The sequence below is a fragment of the Monodelphis domestica genome, chromosome 4, assembly GCF_027887165.1.
Source record: "Monodelphis domestica isolate mMonDom1 chromosome 4, mMonDom1.pri, whole genome shotgun sequence".
Classification (NCBI taxonomy): Eukaryota; Metazoa; Chordata; class Mammalia; order Didelphimorphia; family Didelphidae; genus Monodelphis; species Monodelphis domestica.
The window spans coordinates 189,790,449-189,812,178 of record NC_077230.1 but is presented as its reverse complement, the minus strand read 5'-3'; the positions used below and the strand labels follow the sequence as shown (position 1 = coordinate 189,812,178).

Below are 21,730 nucleotides of genomic sequence, written 5' to 3'. Positions count from 1 at the left end.
TAAATGCAAAACAATGCAGATAATCTCTGCCCTGAAGGACCTTATCTTTTAATGAAGACAAGATAAGAAATAAAAGTGAAAGTAGGAGTGGTAGATACATGTAAAACATGATGTGGTAATAGCCAAAAAGTGATTCAGACACCATGTAGTTAATATCTAGTAAAGATAAGGCAAAAACATACTCATCAAAGCCTAGTCTCAGTGGCAGAGTACATTATTTTGGTGGAGGGATACAGAAGAAGACAAGGACAAAGGACAGAGTGAAGGCTGAATGGTATGGAGATAGCCAGGAAGTAGTTCAGGAAAAAGAGCATCACATCCCAGTTAAATGTATTTTTAGAAAATAGCATTCAGAAAACACGTGTGTGATGGACACATACATAACTGAAATATCCTATGTAGAATGTCATCTTCCAGTCATCCTCCTTATTGACGTGGGCCAGCATAAGAGATCCCCTTGTTGATTCAGTCTATTGACCATCATAGCTAGCTACCCCTACATGGTCCAATAGATGATCTATTAGTATCAGGGATTCCTCTACCCAGAGAGTCCAAGCCAAACTGGCCTCTCTCATCAACTTCATGCACAATACTCCTGCCTCTGAACCTTAGCACTGGCCTTCCCTCATGCCTGACAATGTACTTCTCACCTTGATCTCAGAATATCCCTCTCTTCCCTCAAGGTTCAGCCTTTCCTGATGCCCTCAAGTGTTAGAGTCTTCCTTCCCAAAAGATAACATACTTAACTACTTTGTATTTAAGGTCTTTATATTTATTTGGTATATACTTCTGAATCTTTTTTCGTAGGAGAGTATAAATACAAAATGGGAAACTAGGTAATGCAGTGGATAGAGTACTGGGCTTGGAATCAGGAAGCATTTTGTCAAAGGCTTTTTTTTTTGCATCTTTTTATATAATCATGTGATTTAAAAAAAAAAAACCTTTTGTTATTTAATGTAGTCAATTATATTGCTAGTTTTCCTTATATTGAACTATCCCTGAATTCTTGGTATAAATCTTACCATGTCCCTGTGTATATAATCTTTGACTTTTGTATTCATTTGAAAGACAAAAAATCAAGAATATCAAATGAATTAATGAAGAAAAGTAAAGAAAGGAGATTTAGCAGCACTGGATTTTAAATTGTATTATAAAGCTGCAATTATCCAAAAAATCTTGTACTGGCTAAGAAATAGAAAGGTCGATCAGTAGAACAGAGCAGACATACAACAAACTATAATAAAAGATTATAGTAACCTTATATTTGACAAAAGTATAGATATAGATCCCCAAACAAAAAGTTTTTGGGATAAAAACTCACTATTTGGTAAAAACTGCTGGGATAACTAGAAAGTAGTTTGTTGGAAACTAGGTACAGATCAATATCTTACACCATTTGCTTCAATTTGCATTCAGGCTCAGTTCTTTCTCCAAAGGCGGATAGCATTTTTCTTCCTAAGTTTTTCTGAATTGCCTTGGATCACTGTATTGACCCGCCAGATTTCTTAACCCTTCCCTACAAAACCACACATTGCTATATTCAGAACATATATTATTATTTTTGCTTTGACTATGGGTCATGCCCCTAAAATGAGTTTTATACATACCTTGGAAAAACCACACCAATCAAAGAGTCAGATTTAGTGGGATAAGAATGATAAGGAAACAACTACCTACATTTAGACAAATACTATATTTGTTCATGGGAAAATGAGTACATTTTTAGTTTGTAATTTTGAAAAAGATTTTATTTTCTTTAACTATAGAAAACTGAGGAGTCAGTGCCAGAGGTAAGAGGGTGGAGGGAGAATTTAAAGTTTGGCTGCCCCAGAGTCCTAAAGCACCTGAATGATAAGTATTGAATGGATTCCTGGACCCAGGATATAGTCTAATATACTTAGTATCCTCAGTTGGTAGAGAAGGTTGGAGAACTCAGGCCAATGGTAGGAATAAATGACCTGGGTTATTTGACATATCTGAGTTATATTATCTATAAAGTGACAGAGTAATGGAAGGTAGGACCTATAGTTAGAAAAAATTGAGGTTCAGATCCTGCCTCTGCTTCTAACTATTTAACCTTGATCACATTATTTAAACTCACCAAGTCTCAAGCAACTCTCTAAGATCTATCTACCTTATAAATCCCAGGAACCACAGATTTAGATAAAGGACACTAGAAAGCTCTCTTTTCCACCCCCTTACCCTTTTTATTTGACAGAGAAGAAAAATCAAGACCTGAAGAACTTGAAGGATTTGCCCAAATTTATCAAGGAAACATGTAGAGGAGATATTGGTCTGCTATGATGGAGGAAGTTTCCAAAAGGAACTTGACCTGATTTGATCTTTGAGCTTATTATGAAACTGAGAGAAAGGAATTCTTCCTTGTCACTGGGATTGGAGAAGAGTCATTTATATTTCTATGTGATACTTCTGAACAACTTGGCTACCTATATATCAGACACTTCTGATGAATTTGATGAATTTCTCAAGGTTATGGAGATTTCTGAGGGACACCTCTTCACAGAATGAGGGCATACCCACTGGTGCTTTCCTGATAGTCTATAGGGAACTTGTAATGATTAGCTGTCTTAGACTCAGAGGGATGGACTCTAGTTAGAAGAGCCTCTCTCTCCATGGTCGACAAAATTGTGTTCATAGACCCTCTCTTCCCTCTCCCTCTATAGTCTCTTTCCATCCCAAATTCTATTCCTTTCTTGAGAAGTTAAATCAATTTAGTGTAAATCAGATTGGACCTATATTCTACAGGTAGCTCCCAACAAAGAGTAGTTGACAATGACTTACATCAAAAGCATGTGACAAGGAGGTAGCTCAGTGGATAGAAAGCCAGACCTGTAGCTGAGAGGTCCTGGGTTCAAATCTACCCTCAGATACTTCCTTAGATGTATGATTGAGTAAATCATTTAATCCCCATTGCTTTACCCTTACCATTCTTCTGCCTTGGAACCAAGACAATATTGATTCTAAGACAAAAGGTAAGGGTTTAAAAAAAAGGACATGACAAGTAATATGAACATAATTACACAAAGCCTGAGAGGGTATTTCCTTGAATAGCATTTGTTTTCTTTGCTTTTATATATATTTTTTATTTTGTCCCAATTTGTCCCAATTACATATAAAAACAATTTTTACCATTTTTTAAATTTTGGATTCCAAATTCTCTCCTTCCCTTCCTCCTCTTCTTGAGAAAGCAAACAATTTGATATCAACTATCCATGTGCAGTCATGCAAAACATATTTCCTTATTAGTCATGTTGTAAGAGAAAAGACAAACTCCATCCACCCAAAAGGTAAAGTTTTAAAAAAGTGGGCTTTGATCAACATCAATTCTCCAGCAGTTCTGTAGAAAAAGGTATTTCTTGATGTTATAAATATAGATTCACCTTCATTGACAATGGTAAACTGTCAGGGAAAGTATGGTAAGGGCATAGGAACAGTGTGAGGGAGAAAGAGCCTAAGCTAGAGTAGGAATAGCAGCTTCTCCCTCCCTCTCCCCTGTGACAGCAGGTTGTCAGTTACCACACTGTATCCCCAGGAGAAATGGTTGACTGGAATTGATGACAAGTTCCCCTGTCAGCTACGCTAATGGGTGACGTCAGTGCCTCTCCCTCCCAGGGGATGTAGAGATGGGGCCCAGCGAGGGGCCTTGCCCTAGAGGAACAGCCTCAGGGATGCTTATAGAGTCTGACCCTAGTTCTTGAAACATCCCCTTTAACTTGTATTGAGAGGCTTGACAAATATCTGACTACTAATTGAAGGTTTAATATTGGAGTTTAGGTAAAATGGATAAGGGAATAGGCAGCCTACACTGTCCTTAATCTGAAAGGCAGGTACAGACATCTCCATCCCTTCCCAGCTAAAATAATCCCTCATTTAACTTATTTATCTATTTGGCCTAAGAGAAGTATGAAGGAATAAGTTCAGGAAGACAGGGAAGGAAAAGGGGGCCATGCTCTCCTTCTGAGAGTCCACAGCAGCCCCCCTTGGGGGTCTGAGATGTCTTTTCTTCAGGTTGAGGGAGGTAGGAGATGTATGTTATGGATTTTTTTTTAACCCTTACCTTCCATCTTGGAGTCAATACTGTGTTTTGTCTCCAAGGCAGAAGAGTGGTAAGGGCTAGATGATGGGGGTCAAGTGACCTGGCTCTCAATCCACTGAGCCACCCAGCTGCCCCGAGATGTATGTTTAAAGGGAGATCAGGGGGGCAGCTGGGTATCTCAGTGGACTGAGAGCCAGGCCTAGAGACAGGAGGTCCTAGGTTCAAATCTGGCCTCAAACACTTCCCAGCTGTGTGACCCTGAGCAAGTCACTTGACCCCCATTGCCTAGCCCTTACCACTCTTCTGCCTTGGAGACAATACACAGTATTGACTCCGAGATGGAAGGTAAGGGTTTTTAAACAAACAAACAAATAAATACATACATACATAAATACATACGATAGATAGATAGATGAATGAATGAATGAATGAATGAATGAATGAATGAATGAATGAATGAATGAATGAATAACGGAGATCAGCTATCAGCTAGAAGGAAGAAGCAGGATCTCAGGCCTCCCAAAAACTGGTCCTGACAGTTTGTCCAAGTTCTAGGTCAGAACTCCCGAGGCTCCTCAGAGCCCTCCCAGAACCGTTTTTTCTACCCAGCAGTCTTTGCTTCCCAACTGCCACTGGTTCTGTCTCAGTCCTCCTCTCAGAGTTCCAAATCTTCCCTGCCCCCATCCTTACAGTTCTTTCTCTAAAGATAAATAGTATTTTTATCATAAATTGGACAATATTTGTGAAACCCAATTCCCTACAGAGGAGAGGGGATAATGTGATTCCCATTAGCTAGACTTCTAATCTGAATTCAATTCCAGCCTCAGATACTTACTAGCTAGGACAAGTCACAGTCTCTATTTATCTCGGTTTCCTCAAATGAAAATTGGGAAAAAGAATAGCCCCTAACTCCCCAGGTTGTTGTGAGGATCAAATGAGATGTAATTGAAATACTTAACATAGTAATTGGTAAATAATGGGCATCATATAAAAGCTAGCTATTGTTGTTGTGACTCTTATCATTTATTGTTACTGTAGACAGAGAAGAAAGATTGTTGGACAGCATTACTTTTGGGGATTATCCTGTAGGTAATATTAAGCTCAAGAGTTTAGGGATTAGATCTTACGAAAAGAAAAGAAGGTTTCCTGATTCAGTGTGTTTCTTGGAGAAAGAAGGAAATAGTTTCGTATTCTTGATTGGTCTTATTTGAGAACAAAGCCAAGGAATTGCTCATACAGTAGAAGTTGTAGGGAAAGGATGTTGCTTGTTCAACAATCCCCAAAGTATGTTTACTTTCCAGAGTAAGTTTAAGCCACTGGAGCTACAAGTCTTTGAAGAGTTAGTAGAAGTCCATGAGAAAGAGAAATTCATGAGAATGTGAAAGGATTGTGTACTATTGGCATAACCCAAAGCTGATTTCTGTTCCAAGGGAAACCTTGAGGACTATGTGAGCATCTTATGCGCTTTCTGTATCTGAGTTCTATTAGTGGGTTCCCATGAGTGCATTGTATCCTCTACATTTTGTGTGTGTGTGATGAAATAAAGACTTTCTTGTTTTTGATATGCATTTGGTACCCACCCTCAGGGCATATATATATATATACACACACACAGAGGAAATGGGGTACCTTTACACATATTTGGAGAAATCTCTATCTTAGAGGGCAGACTCTTCCCTTCCTTGTATCTCCATTGCTTAGCACAATGCCTAGGTTTATAAAGACTTGCTGGTTGATTATATACCAGGAATTTTCCTCCAGCAGTTTTAGTTGGGGACAATGAGCCAAAATGTGAAACTGATGCTGTTAGTGTCAGCTCCAAATATCAGACTGAGTCTGATATTTGGGGGGTGGGAAAGAGAAAAAGAGAGACAGAGACAGAAACAGAGACAGAGACAGAGAGACAGAGATAGAGACAGAGACAGAGACAAAGTTCCAAGGAAATTGAAAGGATTTGTGCTGGGGTCCTATAAGCCCCAGAACTTTGAAATAACCCTATCCTGGGGGAACTATATTGAATTTGGACCAAAAAGATCCAAGTTCTAGTTCTGCCACTTACTGACTTTGTTACCCAGGCTAATCAACTTGGGTCTCTGAAAGTCCGTTTCTATAAAATGGGGATAATAATAGTGACAGTAGTGTCACTCTCAGGACTGTTGTAAGGAGAATAGTTGGCAACAGAAAAGTGTTATATACATATGAGCAACAATGGCTTTTAAAATCCTTAGTTCTTAAGAAAAAGTTTCAAGTGGAATTTTCAGTGAAAATCCTTTTGCATCACATTTAGTCCTTTCAAAATGGGAAGGCCTGAGAAATGGGCCTACAGTTTATAGTAGTTTTGTCTCTTTGAAACTGAGGCCGCTTACCTCTCTCAGCATTCTTCTCTCTCCCAGGTTTAGGGGTTTGTTTCCTTCCTTTCCTCCTTGCCTTATTTGAAAATTGATGTTCATTGGCTCTGGGAGGGGGAAAAGGAGGGAAAGAATATGAATCATGTAACCATGGGGAAAATTTCTAAATTAAATAAATAAATGAAAAAAAAAGAAAATTGAGCACAATATCCGGGAAAGAAGGAAGGAGTCCCAGGGTGTGGTCCCACAAAGCCAAATCAAGTCCAAGCCTTGCATATTCGCTATACAAAAAGAAGGGCTGCTTGTTGGGCCTCAGTCTGGCTATGGACCTAATTTGGGAATGAATGGGACTTAGTGCGAAAGACAAGGAATGCAACAAAATCCCAGAATTATTTTTAATGTCTATAGAAAAAAAAGAAAAATAAAATAACAGATACCAGAAACCTGTTTTTTCCTTCTGCCTTGGAACTGATTCTAAGATAGAAGGTAAGGGTTTTAAAAAAAGGAATTATAAACTAAAGGATGCAGAGATATGGAAGGACAGGAATGATTCTCATTATTGAAGAAAAACTATACAAATTATGGCATATATGTGTGATGAAATACTATTGTGTTCTAAGAAATAAGGAAAGAGATGATTTCAGAGAAACCTGAGGAGACTTGTATGAAATTGTGCCATGTGAAATAAGAAGAACAATGGAAAGATGAACAGTTTTGAAAGACTTAAGAACTCTGTTCAATGCAATAATCAACCATTATGCCAAAGGACTCAGGAACATTTATATATATATATATATATTTATATATACACCCCTACACATACTTTATATATACATATATGCACATATATATACCTGCACAAATATTTATATATACACACCACTATATATACCTATATATAAACACATATATAGCCATATATGTGTGTGTATGCATACATACACACATGGAGAGATATTTATATCTATCCTTGTTTGCCCATCTATTTATTTCTTCATTTGTTTATCTATTTATTTTTAGGCATGGTTCATATGAGAATTTGTTTCTTTTAACCATACCCAATTGTTTAAAAGGGTTTTATTTTTCTTTTCTTTGCAATGGGGGAAGGAAGTAGAAGAGAGAAAAAGGTAGATTTTTCATTAATTGAAAAATAAAATTAAGTAAAATCTGATAAAGACTCAGTTCAAATCCTAGGAGGACTTTCCAGGTTTCTCTCTCCTCTACATGCATCTTCTTCCATAACACTTATCACCCAGGAATAAACATTTATTTTACAATGAGCTTCTTTCTAAATGCCATTTGCAAACATGTTAGTAATAAAACTTTAATATTTGTGACAAGGAAATCACTTTAAAAGACTGATATATATTAATTTAAGGTCACCAAGGAATTCAGCTATGTAATTCCTTAATGAAAACTCAAGTCAGCAGTCAACCTTTTATGGAGTTTAATTACAAACAGGAGGAAGAAAGGTATGAGAGAGAGAGAGAGAGAGGGGGGGGGGGGGAATAGGGCTGAAATACCCCCTCTGTTTAGGCTGGGCCAAAAGGCCCAAGGCCTTGGATAGCTGAGGCAAAGAAAAGAGATCAGTCCCTATTACTCACGTGACCAAAATGGAGAAACAGTCTCAGGGGCCTACACCTCCAGCTTCCTTCAGAGCAAGCTTCTCAGAGCACAACCTCTCAGAGCAAAACCTCTCCAACCACCTCTCTGTCCTCAGACCCGGCTATCTTTAAGGAAACCATCCAAGTTCCCTCCCCTCAGTTCTCACATCTACCAATCACTGTCCATGTCTTCCCTGTGCCAATGGTGGCTCTAGCATAACCCAGGACCTCCCAGAGGTCTGTGGCTTTGCACATGTCTGTTGAAGGTCATATTCTCAAATAATTAAATCTTGATCCTTTGCTGTAGCCCTTCCTAAATCCTGTTACTCTAAGTAGGGTAGAAATTGTATTTTCCAAGACCTGGCTCTGTCATTCCAAGTATCTCTATTGTATCAATTCTAAAATCAATCATGACTCAAAGAACTTCCTGTTCTATGCTTAAGCATAGGTCAAAGCCCTTTCCATTGTTTAGCAAAAGGTTTCTGTCCTAAAGTAATCTTAAGTAGGGAGGAGGAGGACCCTCCCATGCCAAGGAGTTCACATTCCAATAGACTATCAGTAGGAAATTTTTCAAGTATGAAATTTCCCAATGGTGAAATTTCCAACATTTATAAGTCTAAGAAATTTTAAGGTTTACATATTGCCAGTGCTTAATTCCTAATGCTTTTCTGTTATGATTTGCATTAAAGGTCACCTGTAAATAGTAGTAGTCTCTTGGTAACCAAGGATGATGATTATCTTTGTGCGTTTTCATCCATGGTGTATAGATGAGTGTGCACAAAGACACTTGTGCGTAAAGGAGATTTAAGTGGAAAAGTCGATGCACAGAGACAGTCCCACTCTCTTGGCATTGGAAGCCTGGGTCCAGTGGCATGAAAAATCGTTACGCCTGGAGGCTTCCTCAGCTGCATTGGATGGTCGTGTTGTCCTTTGTGCTCCAACACGCCCTGAGCACTCCACAGTGCTTTGCTGCGTTGCCATCTCAGCCATTGAATCTTCTTATTGGTTTCTTCCACCTGTTCTGCTGAAGCAGTCTTCACATGCTGGGTGAGCAAAGCCCTGGTTCACCAGGGGTCGATGACCCAATGGCTATCCTCACAAGGTTTAGCCGGCCTGTCGAAGCCTTTGCCCGGGGTGTGGCTGCTGCTGCATGCTAGCAGCTACTGGGAGCCACAAGTGAGAGCTGGGTGTTGTAAAATTGAGATTTGAACTCTGGACTTCAATCCCCACAAGCCCTTGCTCCACTTCCCCAGAATGCTTTGTAATCTCACTCAATTCTGAGGTGGGCTGAGATCGAGGAAGGATGGATTTAAGCTGATGGCAAAGGCTTTTGGTCTCTTTTGGACTTCCGTTTTGGAGCAGACGTGTCTCTTCCATAATGTGAGGTTATCTTGCCTAGGCCTCTGGCCTAGGCACATGTTTTTTCTTATTCTGTATTTTCTTTAATCTTTAACTTTTAATAAACCTCTAAAAAATATAATACTCCTTGCAGAGAGAAACTAATTTCTACCTGCCTCAGTCTCCCCATATTCCTAAATTTTAATCTTTACAGTGTCAGGTGGGGGTCAGAGGCTGGAGAGCTGCCCTAGGAGGGCACGACAAGCCCTCCATACCAGAGATACTACCCCTCCCTGAGCACCCCATATACCGCATACACCTGTAAATAGTATCCTTCTAAAGTGGTCAGGCGAATAATGAAGAGATGAGAGACAATTGAGTGCTCAGACCTGTGCTTAGGTGTCACACAGTTGTTCTACCTTGGCACAGAGTTTGTGTTTATTATATAGCTTCAGTGAGTACAAGGTTTCCTGGCACATAATCATTTTTCAACATATATGATCTTCTACAGATAATTGGATATGCCACACATTATCACTTCATTTACCATGTTGCTACAACAGAAATATTCGTGATGGAGATGAATGAAATAGGCAGGGTGATCTGGAGGTTAGTTCCCCCTGACCTGTGGGATGACCAGCCAGGAGAATTATTGTTGCTTTTGATCAACTTTCACAATCAATCATAATTACTTAGGAGATGGGTAACAAAACATTTCAAAGCTAGGTACAGGGTTAAAGGACAACCTAATGCAGAACAGAATTGGAATTTTCCTCAATTTCCAAGTTAAATTTTTCTTGTATTTCATTAAGGTACCTTGACAATGTTGCCTGGTTATTGTAAGTATAATGAACAAGTAAAGGGTGTCAGTAGCTTGTGTTTCAGAGGAATGATTGATGTGGTGCTTGTGTCTTTGGCTAACAGATGGGTGTGGGGCCTCTAAATGTGCTTCTACTAAGAGAGAAAGGAGGAGATAATGGGTAATGATCTTTAGATTTTAATTCTGTGAATGTACTATTTTTTAGGGTAACAATCTGGGGGGGGGTTAAAGTGGGACATATGTTAACCCTGTAAGTATTTGCTCTTATGTTATTTCTCCTGTATTGGATAGGGAGTGATAATTATAACAATTCCATTAGTAAGGGAAGTTAGAGGGAGAAGTCACACAGAGGGGGCTGAGTGGATGCCTCATCTTTCCTGAAGGCTGCTTTGCAGCCTTCATTTCCCAAACTGTGACTCTGTCAGACAGCGGTGGTATGATGGCTTTGCACAGGTATTCTCAGCAAAGATACTGGGGTGGTTTGCCATTTCCTTCTCCAGCTCATTTGACAGATAAAGAAACTGAGGCAAATAGGATTAAACAACTTTCCCAGGGTTATACTGTTGGTAAGTACCCAAGGCAAATTTGAACTCAGGTCTTCCTGACTCCAGATGCAGTGCCCACTGTGCCACATAGCTGCCCCAAATAAATATGAGACGTTACCTGCCATTTACACTGCTCCCCATTAGAATATGACATACTTGAAGGCAAGGACTGGTTTTGCCATTCCTTGTACCCCAGGAATTTAGCTTAGCCACAGTGCCTGGCACGTGGTAGGCACAAAATAAATGCCACCTCACTGGCTGACTGTCTGTGTCAGAACCTCAGATGTATCTATGTAGCATCTTCTGTGTGTTTATGTTTCTGTAGTGAGGATACTGGAAACCATTCCATGTGAGAATAAAATGAAGAGGTTAGAAACATCTAACTTGGAAAAGGGAAGGCTTAGAGCTTAAGCATGTTAGTGATCTTGAAGTATTCAAAGGATTTGTCACAGAGCACAGGAATTAGACTTGCTTTGTTTGGCTACAGAAAACAAAACTAAAATCAATGGGTAGAAATTGTGAAGAGACTGATTTCAGTTTCTTAAAGTTTTCCTAATAATAAGAGTTTTCCCCTATGAAGAGGAAATGGTTGCCTCTTCCCTAGTGGTTTGAAGCTAGAACCTAGAAAAACATTTGTCAAGAATACTATTAGGAGGGATTTTTGTCTAAATTCAAGGTGTACTAGATCTCCTGTTAAGGGTTCCCTGAGAAGTTAGGAGCTGGGCTTCTCCCATGATATCTGTTCTTACACTGGACTATACTACAAGTGGATTGAAGTCTTGGGCACAGAAAACACCAAAGGGTCAGAGACAATGTCTAAACTATTTCCTCTTTTTTCAAGCAAATATGTCAGAGGTTATAGAAGTGTTCTAGCACGTAGGCAGCCACAATGTAATAAATGGAAGAGAACACTTTTATTGGAGGACTTAGCCCTCTTCCAATAAAATCTAACTTTCTATCTTGACTTGGAGAAATTTGGCTTTTTGACTTTATTTACCTACTGTCTATATGGCGTCTGTGGGTTCCTATTTCACAACAAATGTAACATGTAACTAATGATAGAATTGGTTTTTTTGTTGAAGAGAGAACCATGACACTATTTTTTAGGTTCTCTAGACATGATCTCTCTCGGGAGTTTCCAGACCCACATTTCCAACTCACTCTATAGGGCAACTTCATCTGAGTATCCCACTGGTACCTTAAATTCAATATGCCTAAAACTTAGCTTATTGTTTTTTCCTTATAAACATGTTCTGTGAAGATTGGATTTGGCTCTCTCCTGATTGTAACAATGAAGGTACTTAGCTCTTCCTTGATTGTGAAGATTAAATTGTAATCCCCTATCTATTTTTATATTTTAATCCCCAAAGTGTAAACACAGTACTTAAAGTTGATCTACCCATTTTGTATTTTAACCATAAAAAGGTGTGAACACCCATTTTATACATTGAGTGGGAGGTCTGTAACCCGCTGTGAAAGCGTGGGAAGTCCTGGAGTGGAGCATCCGCTGTGATTGGTAGACATAAAATTTAGGGCAAGTGACACAAGAGAAAAAGGTCTTTAAAAATGGAAACAGAGACACACTTGAGACAGACACTCAGACTTGGAGTGAAGAGGGACACTTGGCTGTGGAACTTGACCCTGGAGGAGCTGGTGAGGGAAACCTCAGACTTCTTTCCTTTTAGATGGTCACTGTGGTGAGTGTAAAGGCTGACTTCTTTCCTTGCCCTTCCTGGAGGTGTGAGCCTCAGGGAAAGGCCCATTGTCTTGAAACTCCTTTCCCCTGGCTATAGCCTTAGAATTGCTACCTGGGTCAGAGGAAGCCGGAGGCTGAGGCTCTCTCTCTCTCTCTCTGTCTCTGTCTCTGTCTCTGTCTCTGTCTCTCTCTCTGTCTCTGTCTCTCTCTCTCTCTCTCTCTCTCTCTCTCTTTCTCCCCTTTTCTCTCTTCCTTAATATCTTCCCTCTATTGTAAAATAAACTACCATAAATTCCATTTGACTTTAGTAATTCAATTTTGGGATTTAGAAATTAAATCCCTGGCAACCAATTAAAAATTCATTCCAACCATAAAATTAACATTTCCTTCTTTGGACTCCACTATTTCTGGCAGTGGCACGACCATTTATAAAACCTTTTATGTTAATTACCTTATAATTTTCTTTAATTAATCTTCCCTTACTACTCATAGCAAATGAATTAAACGGTTATATTGATTCCAGAATTTCAGTGTCTCATGCATCCATTCCCTCCTTATTTTTTCTGCCATAATCCTAGTGTAAAGTCATCACTACCTGCCTAGATTATTATAATTACCTCTTTGGGGATTTTCTTGCCTGTCTCTTCTCCAAGCCATCCCTCTTACGTTCACCAGAATAATCCCTTTAATGCAAAGATCTGGTTATGTCATCCCTTTCTCACATATCATCAAGAATTTCTTTATTTCTTAAGGATAACAATGAAATTTACAGTCTTGCATAATCATGCTTTTCTAGTCTTATCTTTTCCAGATTCCCTCAGCTGTTAGCATTCCTTCTCTACTTCCAAAATTATTTTGCATATATTTAGTAGTTACTAATCTGTACATTGTTATTCATTCCAATGCAATATAAGCTTCTTCTGGGAAAGGACTGTTTTGTTTTGGACTTTTTATCTCTAGGGCCTGACACATAGTAGACTTGGTGAACCAAATGCTTTTTTAATCTTATTTAAGAAACTTGTATTTATCTGAAGGAAAAAGTTGCTTATCTGTTTATAATGGCAATGATATCCATGGTTTTTCCATCTCTACTAGGCTACATGAAACATTAAGCTAAATTCTGTTCTGCTTTACTCAGTTCCTGTTTACTTTGTTAAATTCTAAGCCCAGCTGGAAGCAGTTGTTTACACCTGTCAACAGTTTCCCCCTTCCCATGCAATATTTAATTGAAATTCAGCCAAGAGAGTAAAAGGTTTTACAGTTTGCCTGAGACACTGTCTTCACTTATAACTTGGAGACCCCAGCAAGCACTGAGTTGAAACAGGTTAAATAATAAAGAGTACAAGAGATGATTGACAATAGGTTTCATTTAGTGGTAATATTGAATCCCCTTGAATTGGTGGCAAAATTTGAATTCACAATGCATATTTCCTTTGGGCTAGAACTAATTTCTATATTTAAATAATTATAACTTTATGTGAATTCAAATACATGCAACTGCTTTGAGGATTCACTAATTAGAACCTAACTATAATATTTATATATTCTGCTATTTTCTCTCCTCTCACCTCCACTATACATTCCTTTCACTCCAGGGTACATGTAGAAAATGGTCACATTAAATGGTCAGTGTTTGTCAAATAATTTATTTGCAACAAGGATTATCACAATAACAACTGGACCCCAGAAGCTCTGAGAATTCTGGCACTCAAGAATTGTTGATCAGTTGTTTCAGTCATGTCAGACTCTTCAATGATCCCATTTGAGGTTGTAAGATACTGAAGTGATTTGACATTTCCTTCTCTAATCTCTGGGATACCACTCTAATTTTTCCAGATTCAATATGACTATTTTGGGCCATGGTCACACAAATCACAACTTGAGTCCCCATCAATATGAAATTCTCAATATCCAGACCACCAATCTAATAGCAAAAGCATTTAAGTCATAGAAGCAATAAAAATAATATAAGGAAATTAAGTGGTTAAATTATTGTCAGTCCACCATACACAAATGGGGTAAAATTTCTGTACAATCAATTAACATTCAAAAAGCACCCACCATATACCAGAATTATAACAATTCATTATAATTGACAAAAAAGCAGCTTAAGCAGGCACCATGAAGTATGTAGAGCCTGGTCAGACATCAAAGACACCAAGGTCATCCCCTGAGCCATCACTGGCCATTCTGGTTTTTGTCTTGCCAATGGAGTTTGATGACTCTAGAAGAGAGGGGCCAATGACTATGCATTCTGCCTGCCTCACTTAAATCCAATTCATGAGCAAGTCAAAACATGCCCCTGTGATAATATTGATCCTCTGTGCAAATGGAGAGTATGGGGGAAGCAGGGTAGCTCAGTGGATTGAGAGCCAGGCCTAGAGACAGGAGGTCCTGGGTCAAATTGTGAAGAGTGAATTAGACTCTCAGTTTATTTTTAGTGTAATCAATCAGCAGACTTTAATTTAATCAAATCAAGAACTTAAAGTACTCCTACTTAGTACCTAGCTAACTATTCAGTTAGAGTCTTTTTTCAGTCACTTATTTAGTCACTTACTAGTTCACTGCCCTCCCTTGGGCAGTCCTAGGCAAATTAGGAGGCTGTTATTGGTTCCCATGAAATAGGAGAGAGATAGGAAGTGACATGGAAAAAGGATTATTAAAAGATGAGAACCGAAGGACAAAGTTCATTCTTTGCTTCCATCAAGAATCTAGAGGTCTGTGTTGTATGAAAGGGGGGAAGGTTGGCACTCCCCTTAATAAGTATGGAAGAGGTCGTATTGACCTTTATAACACACATACGGTTAAAGCATTGCCACCTACTCTGTGGCATCTAACCATGTTTTCCCTTCTCAGATCACAATGCAATGAAAATAATAATTAGTAAGGATATATGGAGAGGTAAATCAAAAATTAATTGGAAATTAAGCAATACAATTCTCCAAAACCTGTTACTCAAAGAATAAATCATAGAAACAATTAATAATTTCATTGAAGAAAATGACAATGATGAAACATCCTTTCAAAACCTATGGGATGCTGCCAAAGCAGTACTCAGGGGGAAATTTATATCCTTGAGTTCATATATTAACAAATTAGGGAGAGCAGAGGTCAATGAATTGGGCATGCAAATTAAAAAACTAGAAAGTGAACAAATTAAAAAATCCTCAGATGAAGACTAAATTAGAGATCCTAAAAATCAAAGGAGAAATTAATAAAATTGAAAGTCAAAGAACTATTGATTTAATAAATAAGACTAGAAATAAGCCTACATTTAATAAATAAGACTGAAAAAAAAACCAAATAAAATAGACAAAGTACTGGTCAGTCTAATTAAAAAAAGGAAAGAAGAAAACCAAATTGACAGTATTCAAGATGAAAAGGGAGATCTCACCTCTAAATGAAGAGGAAATTAAGGCAAGCATTAAAAACTATTATGCCCAATTATATGGCAACAAATATGGCAATCTAGGTGATATGGATGAATACTTACAAAAATATAAATTGCCTAGACTAACATAGTAAGAAATAGATTACCTAAACAACCCCATATCAGAAAAAGAAATTGAACAAGCCATCAAAGAACTCCCTAAGAAAAAATCTCCAGGTCCAGATGAATTCACAAATGAATTCTATCAAACATTCAAAGAACAACTAATCCCAATATTATACAAACTATTTGACAGAATAAGCAAAGAAGGAGTTCTACCAAATTAATGAATATGAATTATGACACAAATATGATAGTGATCCCAAAGCCAGGCAGGTCAAAAACAGAGAAAGAAAACTATAGACCAATCTCCCTAATGAATATAGATGCAAAAATCTTAAATAGGATACTAGCAAAAACACTCCAGCAAGTCATCACAAGGGTTATTCACTATGACCAGGTAGGATTCATACCAGGAATGCAAGGATGGTTTAATATTAGGAAAACCATCCACATAATTGACCATATTAACAATCAAACTGAGCAAAAAATCACATGATTATCTCAATAGATGCAGAAAAAGCCTTTGATAAAATACAACACCCATTCCTATTGAAAACACTAGAAAGTATAGGAATAAAAGGGCCTTTCCTAAAAATAATAAACAGTATATATCTAAAACCATCAGCAAACATCTCTGCAATGGGGATAAACTAGAAGCCTTCCCAATAAGATGAGGAGTGAAACAAGGATGCCCATTATCACCTCTATTATTTAACATTGTACTAGAAACACTAGTAGTACCAATTAGAGAAGTAAAAGAAGTTGAAGGTATTAAAACTGGCAGTGAGGAGACCAAGCTATCACTCTTTGTGGATAATATGATGGTCTACTTAAAGAATCCTAGAGAATCAACCAAAAAGCTAGTCGAAATAATCAACAACTTTATCAAAATTGCAAGATACGCATTAGTCATCAGCATTTCTATGTATCTCCAACCCATTTCAGCAGCAAGAAGTAGAAAGAGAAATTCCATTTAAAACCACCCTAGACAATATAAAATACTTAGGACTCTATCTGCCGAGACAAACACAGGAACTATATGAACACAACTACAAAACGCTCTCCACACAATTAAAATGAGATCTAAACAATTGGAAAAACATTGATCGCTCATGGGTAGGACAAGCTAACATAATAAAAATGACAATCCTGCCCAAATTAATTTACTTATTTAGTGCCATACCCATTGAACTACCAAAAATCTTTTTTACTGAATTTGAAAAAACCATAACAAAATTCATTTGGAAGAACAAAAGATCAAGGATATCCAGGGAAATCATGAAAAAAAATGCAAAGGAAGGAGGACTTGCAGTCCCAGATCTCAAACTATACTATAAAGCAGTGGTCATCAAAACAATTTAGTACTGGCTAATAGATAGAAAGGAGGATCAGTGAAATAGACTAGGGGTAAGTGACCTCAGCAAGACAATCTATGATAAGCCCAAAGATTCCAGTTTTGGGGACCAAAATCCACTATTTGATAAAAACTGCTGGGAAAATTGGAAGACAGTATGGGAGAAATTAGGTTTGGATCAACATTTCACACCCTACACCAAGATAAACTCAGAATGGGTGAATGACCTGAATATAAAGAAGGAAACTATAAGCAAATTAGGCGAACACAGAATAGTATACTTGTCAGGTCTTTGGGAAAGGAAAGACTTTCAAACCAAGCAAGAGCTAGAAAAAAATCACAAAATGTAAAATCAATAATTTTGATTATATCAAGTTAAAAAGATTTTGTACAAACAAAATTAATGCATCCAAAATTAGAAGGGAAGCAACAAATTGGGAAGCAATCTTCATTACAAAAACCTCTGACAAAGGTCTAATTACTCAAATTTATAAAGAGCTAAACCAATTGTACAAAAAATCAAGCCATTCTCCAATTGAAATATGGGCAAGGGTCATGAATAGGCAATTTTCAGTTAAAGAAATCAAAACTATTTATAAGCACATGAAAAAGTGTTCTAAATCTCTAATAATCAGAGAAATGCAAACCAAAAGAACTCTGAGGTATCACCTCACACCTAGCAGATTGGCTAACATGACAGCAAAGAAAAGTAATGAAAGCTAGAGGGGGTATGGCAAAATCGGGACATTAATGCATTGTTGGTGGAGTTGTGAATTGATCCAACCATTCTGGAGGGCAATTTGGAACTATGCCCAATGGGCACTAAAAGACTGTCTGCCCTTTGATCCAGCCATAGCACTGTTGGGTTTGTACCCCAAAGACATATAAGAAAAAGACTTGTACAAAAATATTCATAGCTGCGCTCTTTGTGGTGGCAAAAAATTGGAAAATAAGGGGATGCCCTTATTTTATATTTTATATTATTATTATTATATTTCATATACAACTGGGGAATGGCTGAACAAATTGCGGTATCTGTTGGTGATGGAATACTATTGTGCTCAAAGGAATAATAAAGTGGAGGAATTCCATGGGGACTGGAACAACCTCCAGGAAGTGATGCAGAGTGAGAGGAGCAGAACCAGGAAAACATTGTACACAGAGACTGATACACTGTGGTACAATCGAATGTAATGGACTTCTCCACTAGTGGCAATGCAGTGATCCTGAACAACCCTGAGAGATCTACAAGAACCCTATCCACATTCAGAGGAAACACTGTGGGAGTAAAAAGCCCGAAAAAAAACCAAAAACTATTTGGATACATGGGTTGAAGGGATATGTTTGGGGATGTAGATTCTAAATGAACAACCTAGTGCAAACAACATCATTGAAATAGATTCTGATCAAGGACACATGTGATACCCAATGAAATTGCGCATCGGCTAAGGGAAGGGTGGGTGGAGGGGAGGAAGAGAAATAAAGTGAGTATTATAACCAAAATTTTAAAAAATAAAATGAATCCAAAAATAAGAATCTAGAGGTTCCCAGACTTCTAGCTTAGAGGGACTTGGCCATCCCCAGTTTATTTAGTTTGGAGGTAGAAACCCCAGATTTGACCTTGTCACATGAGAGTTCCTCCCTGAGGGAAGGTCCTACTTCACTGGTCCTAGGCTAACAATAGACCTCCTGGTAGTTTGGGTGGAAATGGCTAATCTCATCAGATGTTAAGTATCTCTTTTGTCCAAAAGGTTTCTTCCACTACCCTAAAGTCCTTTACCAAAGTGGCCCAACCCTGGTCTGGGTCTTCCCCTTTTGTGCCCATTGTAAAGCATCCCCCTAGGTCAATGGGGAGGGTGCTTGATCTTGATCTCAGGGTCTTGGGTTTGAGTCCCATGTTGGGTGGAGTTGTCATCTAGCTTGGTGCCACTCCCAGGGGTCAGTGTCCAGAGCAGACAAAGTTCAATCCTGGGACTTTGTGCAGTGTGTGGTGCACAGCTGTGTCAAGGCCTACTGTTGCATTGAACCCCTTTTCCCCTTAATTAAAGAAGTGATTTTGACTATTTAATAGTTCTGTGTTTTTTCCCAGTCAACACTTCCTTAGTTCTTCAGTGAGGAGACCCTCTCTCAGTTGGTGCTTCAGCGGAACACTCTCTTCAGCATGAGCTCTGCTTCCTAATTAGGATTTTTGATTCTGGTGAAACTTGCTTTCAGATCTGCATTTGAGGTCTAGGATTAGGGTATTTGTAGCTAGGTGATTTTTTTCCCTACCTCTTTTCTATATTTCATATCTCTACCCAGTTGTAAATAAAAGCTGTTAACAGTTTTTCTGACTTAAAGGTTAATAGGGACCACAATCTTACTTTTATAATTCTCATATTTAGTCAAACCTAATTTTAAATCTTACAAGTCACTTAACTCCCATTGCCTACCTAGGTCTTACCACTCTTCTGCCTTGGAACCAATACATAATATGTTGATTCTAAGACAGAAGGTAAGGAGAGGGGGAGAGAGAGAGAGAGAGAGAGGTCATCTTTGTCTAGTTCTACTAGACTGGCATATAAAGGTATATATATTATGTACAGTGTACTCTTCTTGCTAAGGGAGAACACAGGGAAGAGTTAGTATTCTCTCTCCATTCCCTAAATTACTTTGCATTTATTTTGCATATATATAGTAATTACAAATCTGTGCATATGTTGTTTTTTTTTATTCTGGTGTCTCCTTAAGGACCTACTTGCTATGGTCTTTGCATCTCTATCCACCTTTTTAGTTGTTCATCCATTTCAGTTGTGTCCATCTCTTCATGACTCCATTTGGGGTTTTCTTGGCAAAGATACTAGAGTGGCTGGCCACTTCCTTCTCTAGATTATTTGACAGATGAGGAAACTGAGGTGGCTTGTCCAGGGTCACACAGCTAGTAAGTATCTGAAGTCAAATTTGAACTCAGGTCTTCCTGACTTCAGGCCTAGCATTCTATCCATTTTACCATCTACCTGCCACTATCTGCCTTAGTTTCCTCATCTGTTAGATGTAGATAATAATATCACCTATCTCCAGGATTGTTGTCAAGATTAAAATGAAATAATATTCTTACAAATCTTAAAGAGGTTTGTGAAAACCATGTTATAAATCTTAAAGCACTACATATAAATGCTAATTGTTGTTATTATTACTATTATTATTATTATTTCAGTTTGGCAGAGCTACAAAGGTGAGGAAAACCCTAGAAACCCTGGGACCAAGGGTATAGCCATGTAGCCTGGGTTCACACTGTGTTCTGGCTTTGGTGTCCAACCACCAGGATGTGTTGAGGGTTTAGTCAACTCCCAGGATTCTGAAGTGAAGGGGTGGGAAATTTAGGGAGAGGGGCCGCTAAGAGATTTGTATTTTGGTGAGACTTTTAGACTCAGAGTCTTCAGGAAAAAGTGAGGGCTACTTAAGGGAGTCTCCAGGAGAAGGGGTGCTTTTAAAGGGACTCCTTGAGAGCTGAGGAAATCTTTGGAGGTTCACTAGAGGAGGTATAATGGATTTGAGGTTTGGGGTCCTAGAGACAAGACAGGTAAAAGGGGAGAACAGGACTCAAATTTGGGGGAAGAACCAAAAAGGAAATGCTCCAAAATGTCTAGGAGGCTTCAAGAATAAGTAAATACCAAATTTGCTTTTTTATCTCTAAGAGTCCCATGTACCCACTGTTGTGGGGTCTCTGTGTACCCCTGGGGTTCAGGAAGGATACCCTTTGCAAGAATGCAAGACTCCAAAACTTAACTTAAAAGTAAAGAGAGATTTATTAGTAATGTTGAATTTTTGGCAAGCAAGACAACACGAGTCAAGCAATCTGGGAGGTTGCTCCCAGAATGCCTCAGTTCTGGGGTTTTTATATTCTTTTACAGCACTGAGGTCTTGACTCTGTGGCAAGGGGTTGGGGAAGAGGTTTCCCTGAAGGCATGGGGGTGGTTCTCATGATTTGGAAGACCAATGGATAAGGTGGGTCTCTTTGTCCATCTCAAATCAATGGTTCAATCAAAGGAGGATAATCCTCTCCAGGTCAGATATTTTGGGTTGGGAGTCAGAGGGTGTAAGGGAGCAAAGGAATTTCCCTGACAATAGTTTACTGGAGTTTCTGGGGGTACAATGCCCATGACACCCACTACATTTGGAGAATAGTCACAAGGTCTCTGTAATGGGGGTTCTAATTTTCCTAGCCCAGTAAGGAATGAATCTCCTCTTCCCTTAGAAAAAAAATTTTTTTTTTTGTCATGGACTTCTGTAAATCTTGAAATCTCTCAGACTTGTGAATGTTAAAAATTTCCCCATCGGGGAATTCTTAATTGCAACAAATTCCCTACTGAGAAACATTCCCCATTTTGTTGTGAGAACTTGCCAGGATCAGAAATGGGAGGACCTCTACTCCAACCGTACTTAAGACTGCTTTAGGGGAGAAAACTCCTTGCTATGGGAGGACCCCTACTCTA

At 38.5% G+C, this 21,730-nt stretch overlaps 1 non-coding gene across 1 annotated transcript; it reads left to right on the top strand.

Annotated features, from left to right (window-relative positions):
• Positions 1 to 15,129: 15,129 nt before the first annotated feature.
• LOC130454212 (U6atac minor spliceosomal RNA) lies at positions 15,130 to 15,257 on the top strand. Its single transcript, XR_008911885.1, has one exon. It is a non-coding gene; the product is annotated as a U6atac minor spliceosomal RNA (small nuclear RNA).
• The last annotated feature ends 6,473 nt before the right edge of the window (positions 15,258 to 21,730 follow it).